Source organism: Sander lucioperca, chromosome 15 (assembly GCF_008315115.2).
Source record: "Sander lucioperca isolate FBNREF2018 chromosome 15, SLUC_FBN_1.2, whole genome shotgun sequence".
NCBI classification, from domain to species: domain Eukaryota; kingdom Metazoa; phylum Chordata; class Actinopteri; order Perciformes; family Percidae; genus Sander; species Sander lucioperca.
In genome coordinates, this window is record NC_050187.1 from 21,086,072 (window position 1) to 21,108,424 (window position 22,353).

Genomic DNA, 22,353 nt, shown 5'->3' on the forward strand with positions numbered 1-22,353 from the left:
AGATGTGCTGCATTTGAATAACTTGGCTGATGTTGTAGAAATGGAACTCCTAGAAATTTCCACCTGCATACAAATGAAGGCGCACGGACGAAACGCTGTCTCTCTCTATCTCTCTCGCTCTCTCTCTCTCACACACACACACACACACATGCACACGCATACTCACTAGGGGGTTAAATCACACATTTTTTTATTATGATACAATATTTACTAGGGGTGTGACGAGACACCCAGCTCATGAGAGGAGACGAGACACGAGAATGGGTTCATGAGATCGAGACGAGATTTTAACACTATTTTACAGAAAAAGTAAAAAAGTAAACTCAGAGTCAACTTTGGAGAACGGCTGGGGGATTTTCTATGCTAATTTCAAGGCTGCTGCTCTGCACTTCTACTGATATCGCGACACATTTTTTTTTTACCTCGACAAGAAATCTCATCACGTTTAATCTCGTTGGGGACGAGAGATCTCGTCACACCTCTAATATTTACTGCTATCACAAAGTCTGCTACGATTTCAATTCAATTCAGAGGCCTGCGACCGATACATAAGACCATTTAACACGAGTTACATTTATATGTATTTTAAAAAAGCAACTAAAATATGATTAGACAATTTCATTACTAAGCTCTTCCAGACATTTAAAAAAAAAACTACTCTTTTTAGTAAAAAGAACAATTATTATGTGGGGATTTCAAAATAAAGACGCATCTTAAAGATGACCATATGTATCGATGTTTTCACTTTGTATTGTTAACACTCACATAGCACACATTTAGACCCTCTCAGTTTATTAGCCTCTCTGTCTCCTATTCTTTCCTCCTGCTAGTGGCCACAACTGGTTATTTACATGCTCTATCACTTACTGGGAGGAGTGATGCTGATGGGTTAGGGGGCTCACTAATCCACTCTGCCGCTGTCATTAGAGAGAAGCAAACAGACTATTACCACCTCCTCCTCCTCTTTCTGCTCATCATAAGCCTGCCTGAACAACACACACACACACACACACACACACACACACACACACACACACACACACACACAGCTGTGATAGAGAGTGCCTCTTGTTTCTTTAGCGCTACTGAGTGGAGCCCAGCTTTGGTAATTGATCCTGTTTGGTACATGGGGAGGGGAGAGAGAGTGAGAGAGAGGGAGGCCCTAAGTGTTGTCAGTTTGCTGCATTAATTTTTCAACCGTGGCCAGTGAGGCTGGAGAGACGGAGGAGGGGCCCACCGCAGAGCTCGTTCAGAGGAACCATGCTGTACCTAATGCTGCTTTGTCTGCCGACACTTAGGTTGCTGTTTGTTGGTGCTCATTCTAAAATAAGTCCCTATCTGTGAGTCTCAATTATGATTCAACTGATTCGTCTACTCAGTACCAGCCTCCTGCTGATGACATATTTGTTTATCTTCGTCTCGTCTTCTGCCGCTCTAAAGTAGCCTTCTGGCGGTTGTGTGACTTGTGCCTCTTTGTCTGGGTGTTTGTGCCTTCACATGGCATACAGTATGTGCAGCTGATAATAGACAGACCTCACTCTGTGCTTTTTGATCCCAGCTCTGGGCTCTGGTCGCCAACTCACTGATGATGTCACCAAGCCAGCCTAGAGGGAGGACTGAGCTGAAAGGAAGCATATAGACTCAGTTGTTGCTGGCTATTTGCTGTATTAGAAATTGCTATTATTACTTCTGTGTTTCTCCCTGTTCACCCCCGTGTTCTGTGTCAAAATACTCGACCGTCCTATAATTACTGCCAATGTTCTCATAATGCCGGTCAGCAGCTGGAAAAGATACGGCTGATTTCTATGTCCGTCAGAGCCACGTTAGCGAACACTTCCATGATTCATTAAGAGGCGCTCACAGAGGACGTCACTGTTGACATTTGTTGCAGATATGAGTCATAATTTCTTGCTTTTATTTAATACTTCCAAAGCAATTTGTGTGTGTGACACATTTCATTTAGCATCTCTAACGCTTGTATGAGGCTGGGAGATGTAAAGTAGCCACACAGCACAGCTCACAGCTCCTCACTGATGTCATATAAAGTACCTAAAAATGCTTTGTGATGATGCAGTATGTAAAGCGTGTCACTGTGAGAGAGAACTGCCTTGAGGCTATGCAGGAGTTCAAGTCATGATCACTGGAATTACAGCACCAACAGTACAGGAAGTTCTTAAGTCCTAAATAGTCAGGATGGGTCACATGCAGAGGACAGATCTTCCCTCTGGGATTAATAACCTTTAACATCCCTTTTCTTGGCAAACACCACACTTTGTCACATTTTGATCCAAGAGATTACTTTAAGACAAAGTCCACACACCGATGTGGATAGTCCTGAAGATTTGTCTCAGAAGCTTTCTGTCCACACCAGCACATACTAACACACATTTTATACTGTTTTCAAAAAAAGTGTGGCATCTGCACTGGAATAACAAACAACAGAAACATATTAAAGGAGTACCCAAGTGCAAAAACTGGTCAGAATAAATATCAATTAAATATACCTGTTGTGTGTGATTGGCTATATTGCATTTGCAATGTTAAGAAATATCCATGTCTGCCATTTTTGTGAAAGTGTTATGAAAGCCCTGCCACTTGGTTATCCATGTGACAAAGGTGCTTTTTAGAAATCACAGATTTGCTCATCCACACTACAACAAAAGGTCATGCATTTTTAAATAAACACTTTAAAATATTTGGAAAATATTTGTTTTTTATGTGGCAAAAAAGTTCACTTTGTGTGAATGAAACGGAAGTGTGTCCATCATTGTGGACATGGGCTAAAACACAAGACATCCATAGAAAAGACAAGACTTCTATAGAAAATTATATATCAATAAAGTAATGATATTGTAGCCTAATATCATACAGCTTGTTCTGCGAACTGTAATGTTTTGTGTGTATTTTACCCTCTTACCACATTTAACCTCAACGTGACATCATGGCCAACATTATAAAAGGCAGGGCTGGGCCAGAGATGAACTGTGTGATTTACAGCCTGTGTCAGGTCACACAGGTGAGAGTCCTTTCTTTACCTCACTCTGTTTTGTCCTATCCCAACAGGTGTGTTTTCTCTCTCAAGTCTGATTCCTCTCCACCACCCGCCAGCTTAGCTAGCCAGGACAGGCCTTCTTCCACTCAACAACCATGATTGCATTCTTGAGCTATTCCACCCCCTCCTTCAGAACAAGAGCCCTCCGCATCTCTCTCCCTTTCAAGTAGAGGCTGCTGGCCGCGTTTCCCCTTTGAAGATGTAATCTTGAAAAACACAGAGACATCTCCGGGATTATCTTAAATGTCTTCAGTATGTCAACAGCCTAGCCCTGTTGCTGTTGAGATTGTTGAGCAGCGCTGGTTGTTTAAGGGGTCCGCTGTGATGACAGCCAAGGAAAATGCCTCATCGCAGAGGTAATCACAGGGTCAACTCCAGCGACTCCATTCAGGGCCAAACTCCCACTGTTAAAACTGGATGATAACAGACACAATGAAATGATGTATTTCCCCATGTGGCAAGGCTGTGTTTACAATTGAAGCTAATAGCAGGCAGTGGAGCGCTCAATAACAGATGGTGCTGGTAGGTGAGGTTCATTTATGTCATGGCATCATTCAAAATGTTATGAAAATTCAAACGGTGCAACATCTTAACTAAGCATACACAATAAAATGAGAAGCATCATTGAGCAGTCACAAGAGGGAGAGAGTTATATACACCAAATTAGAGGCACATAAGTGGGCGCTCCTTGAAAAGGATCTTGACTTTGTAATCATATGAGATGTTATCGGGAGGAGATTTTAGGAAGGGTAAGTGCTTGGAAACTAAATCAGAGAGAAGCTGCCTAGGGAACACGTTGTTATCATAATTACCTGCTGAGCGATGACTGCAGAACCGGTGTTGATGTTGACGCCGAGCCGCCCTCTTCTCTCGCACCGACAAGGCTGTCTTGTGTAGGCTGCTTCAACATCTCTTTGTGCCTTGTTCCTATGAGTGTTTTCTTTCTTTTTTTCCCGTTTCTTTCGTCTTTTCAGCCAGAAACACACTGCAGGCCAAAATGGCAGATATTGTTTTGGTGAGATCTGGCTTGAAGATTTGTGTCGGACTTGCGTCAGAGTGTACGTGCGGGCGCTGGCAGGATCTGGAGTTGCTCCCGGGAGCCGAGGCGAACCGGAGACCTCATCCTCTCCGTTTCAAACAACAACCTGCTCCTGCCGGGGGACGGGGCCCGCCTGCCTGGGTTTTTTTATTACAAATGATCTGTTTGAATGAAATGCGGCCCCTGCCTCCTCACTGTTGGCATTTAAATGGGAGGAAATAACAGATGATGATATCAGAGTGTGAGAGAGTGAAGGAGAGGGAGAGACCACTCAAGGAGGAGAAAGACTTGACCTGTTTGTTTTGGGAAAATGGTATTCCTCTGCTAATTTCCTCCTGATAAGTATCTGACAGCTCATAGTAAAGTGTTTTATCTTGGCTAGAGGGAAATGGCTTCTCTCACTTGCAGCGCCAATCGATTTCAGAGACTCTGCTTCTTTAAATTGCATTCTCTGGTCTTTAGAGTTCTTCTATTTGCATAGAGGTTATCAATTACATATAGTAGCTTACTGCTTTTAGTGTAAAATGGACTTTCTCCCTCGTTCCCGCCCTCCTGCTCGCTTCTCCTTCCTTTTCCAGACGCTGCTGCAAATTCTCGCTCTTTCCTCTTCCACCTAACATCATTGACTGCTGTTTGCCTTGTTGGGGGGCATTGATTTTTACTGCTCTGCCTCTCTCTCTGGTTTAACAGTTGATGAGTTGTGTTAAGACGCCCAGGGACAGCCCTGCCTGTTTTAAGGAGATGAGGTTGGCTTTTATAGCTCCTCTGCTTCCTCAGCCTTGGATGATAAGAGGTGTGTGTGTGTGTGTGTGTGTGTGTGTGTGTGTGTGTGTGTGTGTACGTGTGTGTGTGTGTGTACACGTGTACGTGTGTGTACTGGTACGTGTGTGTACGTGTGAGTGAGTGTGTGTATAAGTTGAGCAGCCGCTTGATACTAGGATTCCCCCCCAGGAAGCTAAAGTAAACGTTGTGGTGTTAAGAGCTTTTAGCAGGAAAACTTTGGCTTTATCATCTCCAGCATTTGAATCACTTTAAAGGCTTTGCACAGAAAATTGGTTTATCTTAGTCAATGAACAGCCACATCATCAGATACGATTACCAGGATTGAAGTGTTAAGAGAGTAATACCAAGCACGATTATGACACAGGAGACAACTGGCTCGAGCGGAGTGTTGACACAGAGTTTAGATTCAAAGGTGACAGGACTTTCTAGTCTCACAGAGACACCTATAACAGTACACACACACACACCCATGCAAGCACACACCCATGCAAACACACAGTCATGGATACAGACTCATTTAACACGATTAGTTTCTTTGAGGATTTTACCGCAGCCTCTTATATCCGGGATGAAAGAGTTCACACTTCTGACAGAAAAAAAAAAGCTGGAGTCTGCAGAAGCTTGTACGAAGCATTCAGCTCTTCACTGCAATATTCACCACATTATTAGGAACACATTGCTTTGTGCTGTGTTGCTCTCAACATCATCTGTAGTGTGCTGCTCAAGTGGTAGCAATGTTCTTGTAGTCTTGTGTCTCTTATGCAGTATTACAAGTGAAACTCGATTGCTGATCTCCGCTCGATTTTCTAGTGCATTTAGTTTCTCATAAACGTTTGCATTCTTTAGTGATTGCTCCCCGGCAGTTTCAGATGTGCAGAAATGCACTGCCATCTCAGTATTTAGCACTCTCTCGCAGTTTTCTTTCACTCTTTGAAGCCTGATGTTATTTTAGAGTATGAGAAAAAATATTTTCCCAGTTTTGCTCTTAAACCAGAATCCAGTCTAACCTCTACTGTAATAAAACCAAGTTGTTGTTTTTACCGACCTTAAGGCAGCCAAACATCGCTTTCTTGTGTGGTTGCTAGGCTTAATGTTGTCACCTTAAAAATATATGTAATGGAATGAATAAAACCAATTGAAAATCTTTTTTTTTTTCTGAACTTATGGCCATCTTAACAATGTGATATTATAATCTTTCTCTTAAACCCATAACCTTTACACACTCAATACACAGACGTTTTTAAGAGGGTCCATTGGTGCGTGTTATAGCTGGGTAATATCAACCTAATAGGCTTACCTGTCAGCACTGTATGGGACATAGACCCTGTAAATCACATTTGTCTGCGACACCTGCTCGCCTCCCTGTGTATTTATGGGTTTCTCCTCCGCGCTGTCCTCTTCTTTTTGGCCTCAGTCCAAAATCAACCCCCTCTTCCCACAGTTTATTCCTCAGTATGCTCCCTTTTTCTCATGGATTAAATGAACAAGCAGGTGTTGAGATGTATGGGGGGCCCCATTCCATCCATATGCCCCTCCTGTTTAAACCATCCATTCTATTGCTCTAAATATCAATAGGAGATATTTAGGAAATCAAATATTTTTTGTCACTTTTTGTAAACTTTAATTAGTTAGACATTTAAATGTTTCATTAAAACAAATAAAGCGTGAACACTTTCATTTTATACTAACTTCTAACTAGCAAAATCCTGCCATGTGGAAATCCAGTGTGGCATACTATTACCTTGATTCCCTCATATAGTTGATGTAGTTTTCTAGCATTACTGATATCAAATCTCTTCTACTTTCCCATATTTTTATGTAAATGGCTGGGTCCCACTGGCCAAAATTTCTTTGACTCTGATTGGAAGTGCCAAGATATACTGAACCTCTTGGAAAATGGCCACAAGGGCAGCCTGAAGCAGAGGAAGCTTGTTTGTACCAGTTGTAGAGATTGTAAGTGATGAAACAATGGAAGAGAAAAGAGAGTTGTGTGTCTTCCTAGGGGACTGTCTTTGCCAGAAGACCTCAAAGGGACACCCCAAAATTAAAAATACATATTTTTCCTCTTACCTGGAGTTCTTATTATCTAGATTGTTGCGCAGTGTTGGAGATATCGACCAGAGAGATGTCTGCCTTCTCTTTAATATAATGGAACTAGATGGCATTCAGTTTGTGGTGTTCAAAGATACATTTGAAAAACTCAACAGCAACAGTCATGTTCCCACCACTGCCAATCAAAGCTAGAGCTGATAAATATCTGTGACTACTGCAAAGTCATTTGTTGCGCGTATGAATGCCAATTGTAACCTTTTTCACTAAAGACAAAAGCCAGATATTAGTGGGTGTTAGTGGGTTTTTTGGCCAGTGGGAAAGGGGCTTACGAGTCTACAGCCACACTAAAGGATATGTGAGGCTGTACTTAGGCACAGCAGGGGCTTTGAGCTAAGTGCTAACATCAGCATGGTGACATGCTTGCAGTGACAACATAGTGCTAACATACTGATACTGATGCCAACTGTTAAGCCTGTTGGCATGCTAAACTAAGCAACTTTGCTTATTAGCACCATCACAAAGTACAGCTGAGATTGATGGTAATGCTATAAGTTTTACAGATATTTGGTCATAAAAGTTGAATTTTTGACCTGATAAACCACTAACACCGCTGGCAAGGCTCAAAAGTCTTGCAAAGTGAGGGAGAAGGGGTTAGTTTTAAAATCAGGGTTGGGTAATATGCAGGCTAATATGTTATTTCATCACATTTTTCATAATGACACTTACACCAATTGAAGTGCATGGCAGATGTCTAGAGACAGAATAGCAATGTGCTGGTAGGCTAATCCCCAAACCTGTGTATGTGTGTTCTGGGCCTCTGCTGGATTTATATCAGCCTGTAAAGGGTGCAGCGAAGCAGTGAGGAGCGACTAAGAAAGGTGTATTAAGGCAGTGAATCTAGCCGCTGTGTGTGTAATAGACTCAGGATGAGGGCTGACCAAGCGCCAGGCTGCTGATAACCTTTAGGAAGGACATTGTTCCTGTGCAGTTTGGGGGTGGGGTCGCGTGGGGGGGGGGGATATACAGGACTGCTGCAGTATACAGGCACGGCACTGTTATAGGTGGTGCAGTTGTTCATTGGTTCATTGGCTCTCCTGCAGGGTTAGGCGGTAGAGTAAATGGGGTAGTATAGCAAACTCCCTCATGGCTTCCTGCATACATTTTTCAACACCAGGGTGTATTTCTCTGTGATACATTTGTCCTCTGTCTGAACCAGGTTGTCCCTGGCATTCCATTAAAAGAAATTTAACAGCCTTTTCTTCCGTCTTCCTTCCCCTCAGATCACCACTTAAAGGAGGGGTCAGTCTAGGACCGTGCGTGAGGAATACATGAAGGGCGGGGCGGGAGAGGGGGCGGCCACCACAGCGGCAGTACCACCGAGGTCAAAGTTCACACAGGTAAACAGATTTTTCTTTAAATTCACAGCTCAGTGATTGTGCACGCTCTCTGTTTTAGTCCTGGCTTTTTTTCCCAACACGGAGCAGACTTGGCACGCAAAGGCAAAGTAAGGGAGTAATGTGGCTGGTTTTGATTGGACCCTCCTGAGCTGGCGGCTGGGAAAGAACTGGGAACTGAGCAGTCTGCAGCTGCTGTTTATGAGGAGCTGTGCAGGATCTTGTTTGGCTCTGTCTAAAAAATCCAGCCAGTCCCCGCCGAGAAGCCTGTGTCCAGTGTCAATACTGCTATGTGCTATGATTCAAGAACCATTTGTTTCCAAAAAAACGTACATTTTCTTTTAGTTTTTTTTACAGTGGGCACATGCGAGACTGCGGAATAGGAGGACAGATTCATTTGTTTACGCAGATTTCTAGCGACAACAAGTGAATGCAAGTCTAGATTTGCCAATTTAGTGCATTTCTAGACGATGTAACCATAGCCCTGACTGTAGACTAGACCAAATTAACTATGGGCTGCTTTTTCTGCTTTTTCTTTTCAAGTGGCATATTATAGTAATTTGATATTGAATTGAATATCAGCGCTGCACTATCTCAATGAAATGTGAAATGAAATGAAGATCTTATTGTGGTTCAAATTCAAACATCAAGTGCATGTGCACTTAACATTTTTCTCATGGCCTTGAACCAGAAAAGTTAGTCATTTGTAAAAGTAGGTTCTGAGTGGTGCAGAACTCTGCCACCTAGCTCCAGATTTGCACTCTCTTTTGCCTTTCCTCCTGTATTCTTTGCTACCAGGGATTAAGGAGGATTGGGAGTAAAGCAAATAAATAAATAAAGTGCTGGTTAATCTTCCTTAGAGCGGTGTGTGTGAACACTGAGCAATGGCACCGCCCGGGGAACATCTGCCTCGCACACAAACACACACCCGCATGTATATGACAGACAGACAGACACATACACTTTACACACATGCGCGACGAGCAGGGATCAGCCAAAGTGATAAGCACATGAAGGTTTAATACACATACACTCCCAAATACACAACTGCCGACCATCGGCAGAGTAAGTAATGCACAGTGAAAGAAAGAGAGACGCTGCCAGTCGACAGAACAGAGCTGCAGAATGTGACAGCACGACTGCAGACATGTGAAAGTATCGAAAGACAAGTTTTGCTCCGTTTCTCTAAGCTGTCGTACTGTATTCAGCTCGCCTGGTATCCATGTCCTTTTTTTCTCCTTCTCTCGCATTAGCACATACACAGCGCACCAACAGTTGATCAAACAACTGTGCAATTGAGACAGAATTTGGCCAGACAGCCAGCCAGGATGAGTAATGTAGAGCTCCCCTGGCTTAATGTGTTTAGAAAGCCTATCATTGCTGCAAACATGTTACAGACTGTTGCAGTTTACAGAGGAGTATTTTCCCCTGCAGCTTTAATTGGATGCATTTTTAATGTTAGCGCCACATAGTGTGACCACTGTTGACACTGAACACTGTGGCTGTTGTGAGGCGATGGAGTTGAGATTGAGGAGAGAGGAAGAGTGTGGCTGAGTGTGTAATGGTTGGGTGGATTCCTTTAGTGTGTTGTGTCCACACTGAAGGTGAAATTTATAGTTCTGCATTAAAGGGTTACAGCTTAGTTATGGAGCCTACGTACATGGCAGTTGTAGCTACGGAGATACCCCTTGGAGACCACAAGAGTTATAATTGGTCAGCTCGGACTGCTTGAGTTTTCAGTGCTGGTAGAAATTGCTGCTAGCGAAAGTTGAAGAAAAGCACAATAATAGGTAGGGCTCGGCGATATGGCAAAAAATGTGATCACAATATATTTCCCCATTTTAAACAATATTGATATTTATCACCATATAATTTTTGTTTGCTGATACTGCCTGTTCAAAGTGCATCCTGATTGAAACCTGAAGAAACCAGAGGTTTAATTACACTTACACTTTATTAACATACACATTTTACAATATTCAGCACAATGTTTTTGTTGAGGACTCACATTAAACATTCACAGTATGAGATGCCACACTGGTCAACAGAGCAGTAGTGCCCTCTACTAGCAAAAGAAAATTAAGAGTAGCACCTTTTCCTCATACAGAGACATCCTACAATTGCGTTTATTTTTTTTTGTGTCTGCAAAATTAACAAGTGAGAAGTCAGATTTGGCTACATTTCTTTTGATCTTGTAAACAACCTAAAACTATGTAAAAAGCAACGTATTAAATGTAAACTGCCAAGAAAGCATCTCAAATGTTTGTAGAGCTAGCACAAAACCAAACAAAGTAAACAAGTGCATGTGTAAACAAGGGTCTTTCGCTATACAATAATAAATAGAGCTCGTTATAGTTTTGCTCCATTTTTGAATGTTTTTCATATGTGGCAATGACTGCAAAAGACGACACAATTGATTGTTGTTTTGGTACAGCAGCTACAGCAAAGCTAATGCTAGCGCTGTTGACAGCAGACAAACTAACGTTACTACTTTTAACTTGCAGACTGTGTGGACTCGGGCCAGCATGAGTCCGCATTTTCATACTCTCGATGTGGTCGCTGGGAAGGTATCTGTTTAGGTGATGGGAAAGATTTGTTGAGTTTCCCGCCATGGTTGGCATCAACTGCCGAAATATTTTGCAGACCGGCTTAATCTGCTGCTCGTTGCTTTTGAGAAATCCAGAACCATTTTCACACAACCAGCGTCGTGCAACCCTTTTTATCAACAATGTATTCTGCTTGAGAGGATAACGCGAGTTCCCTTTCATGTCCGCCATCACTTTCGTTGCCCTAGGCTCCACTTTCACTCATTTCTTCTCCCTTTTCCGACTTCAACTTCCCTATACCTAAACCTGAACCAACCCTTATGTCTAACCATAACTATGGATGGGGGACGCTACGCATTTTAACAGGAGGGAAACAAAATTCGACGGGGGAACACACTTCGACACAACACCGGCAACAGACAAACGCTCACAATAGGAAGTGGGCATGCCGGCAAGCCGAAAAGCCAGACTCTGGCAGTTGTGTTATCGGGTCAATATGTCCAAAGCTTATCATCGGTATCGACCTGAATTTGATGGCGATCCCGTTTCGAGATCGTTTTATTGCCCAGCCCTAGTAATAGGCCTAACAAAGCCATCTCAACTGCAAACCTTCTACTGCGGGGAATATATTTAAAGCATGATACAACCTGATTTTGTACCATACATCTGCCTAGTGCTGTGGTGGTGCTATCATCGTGTGAAATCTGATGCCGAAATACATATAAAAAACTATGACGTAGGTATATACAGATGGCAGTTTTTACACCCAAAACGATGCTTTTAAAAAATAGTAGTAGATAAATCGTAAATTGCCAGTGTGTTGTACCGTGAACGGGGAAAACTGAGCTTTTGAAAACTGATGATGTAAACCCTGCCCACACACTATCAGGTGCTGGTCACTCATTTTACATTTCTCCGATCACTCGATACAGACATTGTATCAACGCATATCGTTTGCGTATTTAAAGAGCTTTTTTACAACAAGTGACATAGTGGACGTAGGCTGAATAATAAACTCTTTTGGTGTGTTTGTCTGTGCCTCCTGCCACATGGCATTCCTAGATAAAGAAAATTATGTCAGTAGGGCTGGGACGGTATGGATTTTTTCTTTTCGCGGTTGAAAAGCAAGAAATTCCTGCGGTATACTGCAACCCCCTTACGAGAGTAACGTAAGTTAGAGCGAGAACGGCAGGGTGCCTTAAGTGAGTGACGAGTGCAGCCCGTCTGGCAGCTGAGCAGACAGAGAGCAGAGAGGGCGACTCGGCAGTTTGCTAACTTGTTGCTTTCTCTATCAATATAAGCCGCTCTGTTTTAGGCTACAAAACGTGCATGCAGGCTGAAATTCAACCGTGCCATTTTATCGGGATAAAGCTATAAACAGAAGGAAACTCCGTTAGCTGCTAGGCTAATGTGCAATGGTAAACACTGCAGCTGTAACGTTAATGTGTCTACTTCAGCTGAGAACGGAGAAGTGTCTCATTTCTCCGATACAAGACATTACACAGGTACTCTCACATATAGGCCTAATAGTCAACATGAATGGAATGTTATTATGTGTCATGGAACATTGCGCTCCCCAACTCGCGAAAGGTCGGATTTGTTTAGAAATCCTTGAATCCATGTAAGACACAATGTCATCAGACACAATCCATGTCATTAGAATCAATGAATCCACAACGTGCACACATGTGCAGGCCAATGTTTTTTTTGCGGTGATGACGGTGGCAAGCTCAGGCCCGCGGTAGGCGTCACGTGACCGCGGTATTGCGGTAATGCGGTAACCGTCCCAGCCCTAGATGTCAGAGCTCATAGGGATTAGCTCACTCCAAGGGAATTGGCATCCCATTCCCAGGCTTCTGTGTAATTCTGTTGTTTCCTCCATTTTTGTCTTGCCCCCTCTTCCTTTTTTCGTTTGTTCCGCCTCTCCTTCCATCTTCTCCAGATTTAAGTTTTTCTGAGGTAAACATGTTCACGTGATGGATAGAAGATCAGTGCACATAAGAACTCTTTTGTGTCTTTCTGTGTATCTAGATATTAAACTGTTGGATGAGGTACACAAACGAAGATAGAAAGAGAGATAATATGAGTCTAATCAAGACTCTCATTCTCAAAGGAGTTTCACCTCAGAGTGCTGCAGTTTAGGAGACTGTGATGATATTCAAAAGACAGGAATGTGTATTTTTATCCTTGGTGGTGATATTCATTGTGGTTATTGTCTTACGGCCCATTTTTCACATACACAAGCTGGCCTTTTTGGATTGTGCGCTGCAAGAGGCATCTCACAAACAAGCAGAGGTATAAAGTGGTGAGAGTGGGAGGATGAGAAGGAACATTGTATTCTCTTTTCCAGCTCAGGGGCAGAGCAGAACAGGATATGTGTGAGGATACTTGCTATCCTTAACAACGTCTAACACTGCCTCAGGGCTGCCTCTACTTCTCTGATGCAGCTGAGAGTAATCAGAAAATCGGAATATTTGCAACACATTCCACAGCGTCAGATGGCATCCCTGGTACACTATAATTACCAGAGTAACACTTTTACTTGGACATGTTTCGACATAATTAAGGCAATAACTTAGATTAATGTCTTAAAATTTGTTTTCTTTAATAGATTTAGATTACTTTTTTTCCCTTAACACAATGATGACTCATTAAACCTAATAAGTAACATACCTACATGGATTTAGTGCATCAAGAAGGTGTTATCCTGGCTTTATTTTCTTGCTTTTAACTTTGTGGCAATGTGAATTCAAGTTTTATAAAACGTGGGTTTTATTTATGTAGTTTGGACATCTTTCCTATAAATAGTAGAGGTAAAAATAGGTAACAATTACATTGTACTCCTGAGATCTGGACGACATTGCTAAAAATAAGTCAGATGGGGCAATAAACAGGAGCGGTTGGGTGATCATACAGGTTGTAAACAAACCCTCAGGCTAACCAAACTTGTTTAATACAGAAGGCAAAGGTGGAAAGGTTAAATTATTACCCACCCTATCATTATTTTGGTTGCACTGCCCTGTCTGTCTGACTTAGTTTTAGTGATTTTGTCATGTTCCCAAATCACACCACTTACTAAGGTGAGAATAAAGTTATCATGACCAATAGAAATGTTGGCCAAAACTACCAAAATAAGTTGTAATAAACCAAAATTTCCCTGTAAATATCACCAAATGTTGATGCAATCTGAAATGACATCACTCCAGCAGGACGCCATCTTTTTGCGCTGGTCGGTCCATGATGTTATCTATCACTGGGTCTCTCTGTCTGCCGTCGTCAATTACCCAGAGGAAAACAACATTAGAGGCCTGAATGGGACACGGAGCCGTGGCAGGCCTGACATGGCTGTGTTATATGATTACACAACCTGTTGGCTGTCCGCCTGTCAAGTGTCTCCTGGCCCTGATGAATGGCTGTAATATGCCACGCATCACAACACGCCACGCCACACACTCATTAATGGCCTCTCATAATGCCGGGGACGTTCCTCCAATGCCGCGGCAGGATTCACAGAGAGAGAGAGAGAGAGAGAGAGAGAGAGAGAGAGAGGGAGGGTGGTAGTTGTAAAGTGAGAGTGAGAAATGGTGATCATGAATACTCCAACCTTGTTTCCGTGTCGCCATTCAAGGCAGTTAACAAAAGAAACATGGTGTCCCCATTTGAATAATTTCATAAACGGTGTGGCAGGACGCCAGCATCACTCTCACATCATAACTCTTAGCGAATGAATGATGTCAGAAATGGGATGAGAACACAAAGCAAAGGGAGCTGTAAGAATTATTAGTTTTAAAAGTGCCACACATGTGTTTCTCAATTAGACACATACTCGTCCATCTGTGGCCTATTTGCATAGATTATCAGAAATGTGTGCAATGCGGCATGCACGCCTGTGTGTGGGAACAATACAGTAGGGATGCTAAAGGAGATTGAATCGGTCGTCTGTTGGATGCCATCTGAAGCTTAGCTGATTGCTCTTTCTTTCAGTGAATAAGGAGACACGCTACCCAAGATACTCCAAAATACTCAACTCTCGGCTATAACAAACAGATTTGATTCTCATAATGGCACTGCTCTTTACGAATTAAACGAGTGAAAATAGTTCTGAATGAGCTATTTTCTAAGGAGTCTGCAGGGGAGATATTGTGTACAAGTGGCTACAAAGTAACAGTTTTTTACAAAGTGTAGCGACCATGGAAGGGTTATCTAAAACCTACATGACCCATAGACACATTAGTTGGTGGTATTTATGGCTCTGTCAGACTTTTAGTGAGTAATGCCTACTGGGAGGCATCAGCCACATTAAAGGAGCCACATTGATGAGCACATTCTTTCTCTCAATTTGACACCTCTGCTCAATATACTGCGCCTCAGCTTTGTCTTGTTATATATTTTGCATTGTCTCACATTAAAATCAGTTACAACAGTTACAACAGTCGGCTACAAAGTAACAGTTTTTTACAAAGTGTAGCGACCATGGAAGGGTTATCTAAAACCTACATGACCCATAGACACATTAGTTGGTGGTATTTATGGCTCTGTCAGACTTTTAGTGAGTAATGCCTACTGGGAGGCATCAGCCACATTAAAGGAGCCACATTGATGAGCACATTCTTTCTCTCAATTTGACACCTCTGCTCAATATACTGCGCCTCAGCTTTGTCTTGTTATATATTTTGCATTGTCTCACATTAAAATCAGTATTTTGATAGAAAGAGTCACATACGAGTCACAGATTTTCAAATTTCACCTCGCTCAGATGTGCCAGCATTTTCAGGCTGGATGCCGTGGAGGAAAGTACCGAACAGTGCTGCACCTGCAGTGAGTGTATATGACAGAGAAAGAGACTGTCTGTCTGTATATTCCTCTGTCTGTGCGCCTGTGATAGTGTATGGGTTCTCTCTCACAGCTTGAGTTTCTCAGTTTGAAATGCAACACCTGCAGATGTGTCTTGTAAACTGCAACCCCCAGCTTCTCTCCCATTCAGAGGGGACCATTGAAACAAAGCAATTAAAGTAACTGGGTGTGTGGGTGTGCCTGCCTGTGCATGAGTGTGAGAGTGATTTTCCATTGTTTTAATACCAGAATTTTTAAATTGAACAGCAAAGATATCTACATTCAATGCAGTAAATAGGACAGCTCTGTGCCAATCACAACATTAGCTGCTATGTCATATTCATAGTCTGTTTAAATACGGAGGTCATAGGTCACTGACAACCTGTTGACACAGAGCAGATTACAACATGCACACACACACACACACACACACACACACACACACACACACACCCATGCAAACACACAGGCAGCCACAGCCCAGTTTTTGGCGCAGCGCGTTATAGCAGTGGTTTCTTGTTGCTGCTGATCTTTGGGTCCTTCCAGCTCCAGATACCAGAGCCTGAGTTATTCTCCGCACCCTGACCCTCCTAATTGAGAACGGCTGTACGCTGAGAAAGAGAGAGCTAAACAGACAGAGAGAAAGGGGGAACAGATTTTTGTGTGGAAGAAAGAAGGAACAAAACTATGAGTAATTGAAAGGGGCAAAGAGCCAGACCTGTGCAGGCCAATGCAGATCAAGTGGAGGATGGCTGTGTATTCAACAGTTCGCCTCATGAAAGCTGAACCTCCTCCTCTCTGGCCACAAGCCAAGCAGAGCAAAGCACAATGTCCTAAATGTAGGTGTAGCTTTTCAATATAGTATATGATAGCTGTAGGAAAGAAAAAAATGAGGGAAACATTGTTCGGAGTAGAGACAGCATTGCATAAAGGCAAATCAAACCAGAGGGTTAGGAAGAGCAGAGGTAAGCTCAGTGACAGCTGCATGCATGTCGTAGTGGGTGACGGTCTGTCCGTCTGTCAGGGCAGATATTTCTGTCTGTTTAGTGCTGCCTTAGTGGCTGCCAGAGACACTCCTCATGTCATCGCTGGGTGCCTGCTGTCACTGGCTAAAAAGGAGAGAGGGAGTGGAGTGTGTGTTTGCGTGTGTGTGTGTGTGTGTGTGTGTGTGAGAGAGAGAGAGAGAGAGAGAGAGAGAGATAGTGACAGGGAGAAACTCGAGCAGCTGTCTTGAAAGTTCCTCTGCTCTGTCAGTACATCTTGAATCTGCTTTCCCTGATATCTCCCCCGGTAAGACAGTATTTCAGTCAGTTGTTTGGTCAGACGTCCACCTTTCTGCTGTTAAAGGAACACACTTTTGGGAATCTGTTCTGATCTGTTAAATGATGAGTTCACATACATTTATACATCTGCCATCATTTTTAAACCTAACTTCCAAAGCGGTTATTTGAAGGTCTGTTTATTAGTTAAAGGTTTTGAAGAATCAGAATGTAGACTTAGCACACACACAGTGTTGACTGATAGTCGGCGACTACTGGTATTATTTTAGAAAACTTGCAGCAGCTGTAATGAAAAGACATAGTGCTAGGTGGCTGAGTCTGTCAATTTTGAGTAGGAGGTACAATTATACAATACATGAAATATTAAATATAAATAGCATACTGTTTTAAATTTCCTGGGTCAACTGAATGTGTGTGTGGGCGGCACACTTAGACAGTGTAGAGCTGAAATTCACTGTGTGCACTGTTTGCACTCCCGAAATAGTTCTGAAAATCACTCCAACTAGTCTGTTCACTAGATATTAAATGTTTTACAGTTTGTGAATGTGCAGGACAAAATAACAAATACCACTGACAACTGTTTACTAAAAGCTTTGACTCTTAGATAAAACTAGTCGCAATGGCTGCTATCATTTAAAATACCGAAATGATTTCAGTGCCTGCACTTTCATTGCTCAAACAATGGACCAATCTGTTGAAAACATCATGTATTCCTTTAAAATCATGGGTTTCTGTTTCTTACTAACATGGTGTATGTTTGCCTTAAGTGCTGGCCATTGACTGTTTGATTGCAATCATCTGTTGTTGGAGTGCTGTCGTCTGATTACAAACACGTGTTTTTCACCAGCCGAGATGGCGTGGAGTGAGGTAATGGTATATTAAGAAAATTTAAGAGCATTAGTAAGGTACTGGGCTGCACATTGACTCAGTGGTGATCATAAATGTTGAGGGTTTGCACCCACAACGAAGCTTGCACCCAAAACTGTAACGTTTTCTCGTTCACTGGGTGTCCGCATTTGTTTTCTCTAGTTGCTCTGCTTTTCACACAGCTTAGGTGAACTGAATTGCCTGAAGGTGTGAATGTGTGCAACCCTGAAAGCGATAAGTAGGTATATAAAATAGAGAGATGGGTAGCGAGGTGCCACAGTTAAGACGTCACTTCTGATTTAAGGTTCCTCAGATATCTTACATTTTCTTGACCTTTCTTGGACGGTTTCATGGGATCTCTCCACAAGATACTTGTATGACTTAATGAATCTAGGAAGCAGGCTCACTTAATTCTCCAAATGTAATTCCCAGGCTGGAAAACCCCTGATTTTAGCAGTGGTATGAGCTTTCACAGTGACGTTGCCTGTAATTTTGTAGCGGCCGTGACAGCGTTAGTCCAACTTTAGATTCTGTACTGTCAGTGTTAGCTTCCTCTGGCTCCTCCAGTGCCCTGACAGCACTGTAACCACACACCGGTGTTTATGTTCTTTAGGTTAACACGGTTATCTCTGTACGTAACCTGAGCCCTCAACCTACATGGGCACTTGGCATATATGTGTGTGGTTGTGTGTGTGTGTGATCTTGCAGCTGCAGGACCCGTCTCTTTTGCCCGCGTCTCTCTCCAGAAAGAGCTGCAGGGACTTGCCAGTATTTTCATTCCCTCTGGAGGCATTTCCGCACACTAACAAAGCCCGGCCTGCCTGATGAAACGGAGAGGAAGCAGCTTTTGTGAAGGGAGCAGCCGATTTTGTGTGTGTGTGTGTGTGTGTGTGTGTGTGTGTGTGTGTGTGTGTGCGTGTGTGTGTGTGTGTGTGTGTGTGTGTGCACTGCTGACCCTGGCTAACAGTTAGTTACATGCAAATTTACTTTTGAGCTTGCAATTCAGGTTGCTCCAGGGCCAGGCTCTTGTTTGCAGACAAGCCTACTATAGCACGAGAACAAGCCTACTCTGTAACCCATTCAGAAGACAAAGTTGCCTCTTGTTTGCCTCTAATTAACTGGCATAATACCTAGCTTGTTGGATTGGTTAGTGTTTTTTACAGGGCTTGTTAACCACTGGCATTTTACAGTCTTCACTTCCTCTGTAGCCATTGCCAAAAGGAAATGTGAGATATAGCCCAGGTCACAATCCTCCAGAGTGTCTGGCTCATGGAAGGGACTGAATCAAACCAATAATAGAAGAAAACGTTGTCCTTTCATACATGACACTCTACAATAATAAAAAACACTGATTTAAATGAGAGACATTTATGTCCAGCTCTGCTGTTTGGTTTAGTGTCTGAGTATACATTTTTTCTCCATGCTGCCGGTCCGGATACAATTTGTTAAGTTGGTGGTTTGGTTTCCAGAAATAACTCCTAGGTTTTGGCAAGAGCTGAGGTCGAAGCTCACACGAAACATTTTTGCTGTCTCACTTGAGGTCATGACACAGCGACCGAAAATCACAAATGTTTTTTTCTTTTCTTAAATGGTAGCAAAAGCAAAGCAACTGCAGTCTGGCAACCGCAGTGTTGCTTAAGCTGAGATTTTCTTTGGGGTTGTCTACAGAGTCAGCGTCCTGTGGGTTGTTAGCCAGGGCCCCGTGACACACGCTCATGCCCATAAACAGGGATTTGGCTCTCTGGAGAAAATAACCTTGATAATTACTGGGTGCATGTGGACCTGCCCACAGTGGGAGGAGGAGGAGGAGATGGGGGTTGACTGAGAAGGAGAAAGAGAGGGAGAGAGCCACATCCGCTGGTGCATTCCTCCATGCTGTGTCATACTGGTGCTGAGTTTCCCTTCAGTTTGCACGGAGATTTCCACGAGGCAGAGGGTGCAAAGAGGTACTGATGCAACGCTCTGGGCTGTGGACGCTGACATTTAAAGTTTAACAAGGCAACAAGCCACACATTCGTAGACTCCCCACAGTAACAAATAGACAACAGAAGTGTTTAAAGAGTAAACATAAGAGAACTGCTAGACTATAACCAAAAATTGGAGACATATGGAGGTGGGATACATGGAGGAGAAGACAGACACAGCCTGGTGACCTAACTGCTGATGTGCTCATAGATTTTGACTCTCTTTCTGCCTGCATCACATGGTGTCTCTGGTCTGGCTGAATTGGCATCATTACAGCAGCCGGAGCTGAATGTCTGTGGTTGGCTAGTCGCCTGTCTGCTTGCCTGTCATTCAGCTGGTTAAAGAGGCCTTGTTGAACCGCTGCACTGTGCCCGGCTACTACGGGGCCATTCATGCCTGTAATGGCAAAAAACAGCCAAGTCCTGTCATCAGCGCTAGCTAGCACATACCAATTTACAACTGGAAACATCAAGGGCATTTTGCTTGGTAAGCACAGTTTCTCCCGAGCAACCTCATATTACGCTTTTTTGAAAGCTTGGATTACATTTCTGAGAATGAGAAGCTCCTCTCTTACAGAGCAAGTGTCTTTAGACAAACACAGCGCTCGCGTCTCAAATATGTTGTGTCTCTGTTGCATGTACGCCACCTACATCGAGTGTAAAGTGAAATAGACTGATCCGTTCCCCAAGGAATCATACAACAACAGCACAAAACAACAAAACAGATCCTTTGTGCTGCCTCGAATGCTGGAAATTTCAAACAGCGGACTTGAAAATACAGTTTGTCACTCTGAGAGAGTTCCCTCCCCCCCTGCTTGTCAGTTGCTCTGTGTGCCTATGGCTAATGGGAGCTCATCCTGTCACAGATGACCTGTGCCTTACTGAAACGTTCTCCGTCCTCTGTTCAGTCTCACTCAGAGTGAGGACATGCATGAGAGCCATTACTTCATCCTGCGCTCTCCCTCCTTTCTCCAACTCTTCTTTGCCTCCTCTCCATCCTCATCCTCAACTCTTCCACTCTCTCTCCCTCTCTCATCCTCCCTTCCCTCTCTTGTACGTTTTGTCTTTCTCCCCTGCCCCTGCCCCTCGCTCTGCGTCTGCAGTCTTAACATCTTCCTGCTATGATTAGCAATAGTGTTTTTTCCCCAGCCAGTGTAATGTCTAGAGCTTCCCGTGTCCTTGGAAAGCAGCCTAATAAGCTCAGACACACACTGCTGTCTCTGCGCTTCACAGGCCTATTCTCCAGTGTCACCCAGCACACACTGAGGTAAACAAAGACTGCCACACACACACACACACACACATGTACACACACACTATCCTAGTGTGCTAATACACCAGCATACCAGCCCGCTGAGGACAGCATTGTCGCTAGCTTGCTAACTTTGACCTTCCGTGTGCCAATCACAACAAATCTGCTCCCCGATTTGAATATGGGGAGTGTAACAGTGTAAATTGAAAGCAGAAATCCCCCTGGTGTGAGACAAGATGAGTCTCTGAATAAATTATTCAGATGGCAGCCTCTTTCCTGCATGATTCTTGCCTTCTGCTACGTTTAATGGCATCTGTGATGATGCCCATTGGAGATTAATCCAGATGTAAGACATTTGTGTGTGTGCTTACATGTGTATGTGCGTTTCTGTCTGTGTGTGTGGCCTGCTCACCCCTCTTCTCATGCATCCCGTTGTGTCGTATGATGGGGAAACAAAGCCTCAACAGGGGAATTTATGTCTACTCCGGAGAGCGTTGTAAATAAACGACTAGTGAATCAATGCCTCCATTTGTTTTTCACTGATAATTCTGCCTGTGTTGTGAGGCGGTGTGACAGTGTTTTGCAAGCAGGCGTAGCTCTTAGCAGCCATATTTCCTGTCGGTGCGAGTGAGAAAACATGCCACACCGGCCTCATGTTTCATTACCAGGGATCAGTAAATTACTGTGTGCTTTTTTTTTTTATTTCACTCACTGCAGCTCATTTAGCACCATGATGTAGCGTTTGTATGAGTGGGAAATAATACAAGCATTAGATATTGTGCTTTAGAGCTACTCAGTCAACTAAAGGCACACAGGCATAGAAATTACCAGGTGTAATTGAATAGGAAAACCCACAGCAGTTCCTGTGGTGAATGTGATTCAGTCTATGTGTGAGCATCATTTCAAAAGGATGACCTTCCCTTGTGTTTGTGAATGCACTGTTAGCAATACAGTATATTTACGTGTTATAATAAAAAGTGTGTTTGTAAGCCATTTGTCTTTTTAGGGACGATCAAATCTTAAAAGCTGTTAAAGGCTCAGTTCCCCCAAATTACAATAAAACATATTTTCGTTGCTTGTAGTCCTGCAGATATTTTGTTTTGGTTTTATTTGGCTGGATTTCATCATCGCCATCTCTGGGATTTATGCCTCCACTCCAAAAATGTGGAGGTGAATGAAATGTTGTTACAAAAATACATTTAAAAAATTCAACTCTAACAACTTGCGTCATCCGGACATAAACAATTGGAGGAATGAACTGTTATTTACCCTAATTGCAGTTCTGTGGCCT

At 43.1% G+C, this 22,353-nt stretch overlaps 1 protein-coding gene across 6 annotated transcripts in view; it reads left to right on the forward strand.

Annotated features, from left to right (window-relative positions):
* zmiz1a (zinc finger, MIZ-type containing 1a) overlaps window positions 1-22,353 on the forward strand; it is a 106,805-nt gene that overhangs the window by 18,804 nt on the left and 65,648 nt on the right. For 5 of the 6 annotated variants that reach the window (XM_035992110.1, XM_035992107.1, XM_031306372.2 and 2 more), the window contains exon 2: window positions 8,207-8,323. The exons of the other annotated variant lie outside the window; for it this stretch is intronic. The gene's annotated coding sequence lies outside the window, so the exon portion shown is untranslated. The remainder of the gene's footprint in view (window positions 1-8,206; window positions 8,324-22,353) is intronic. 6 annotated transcript variants of the gene reach the window in all.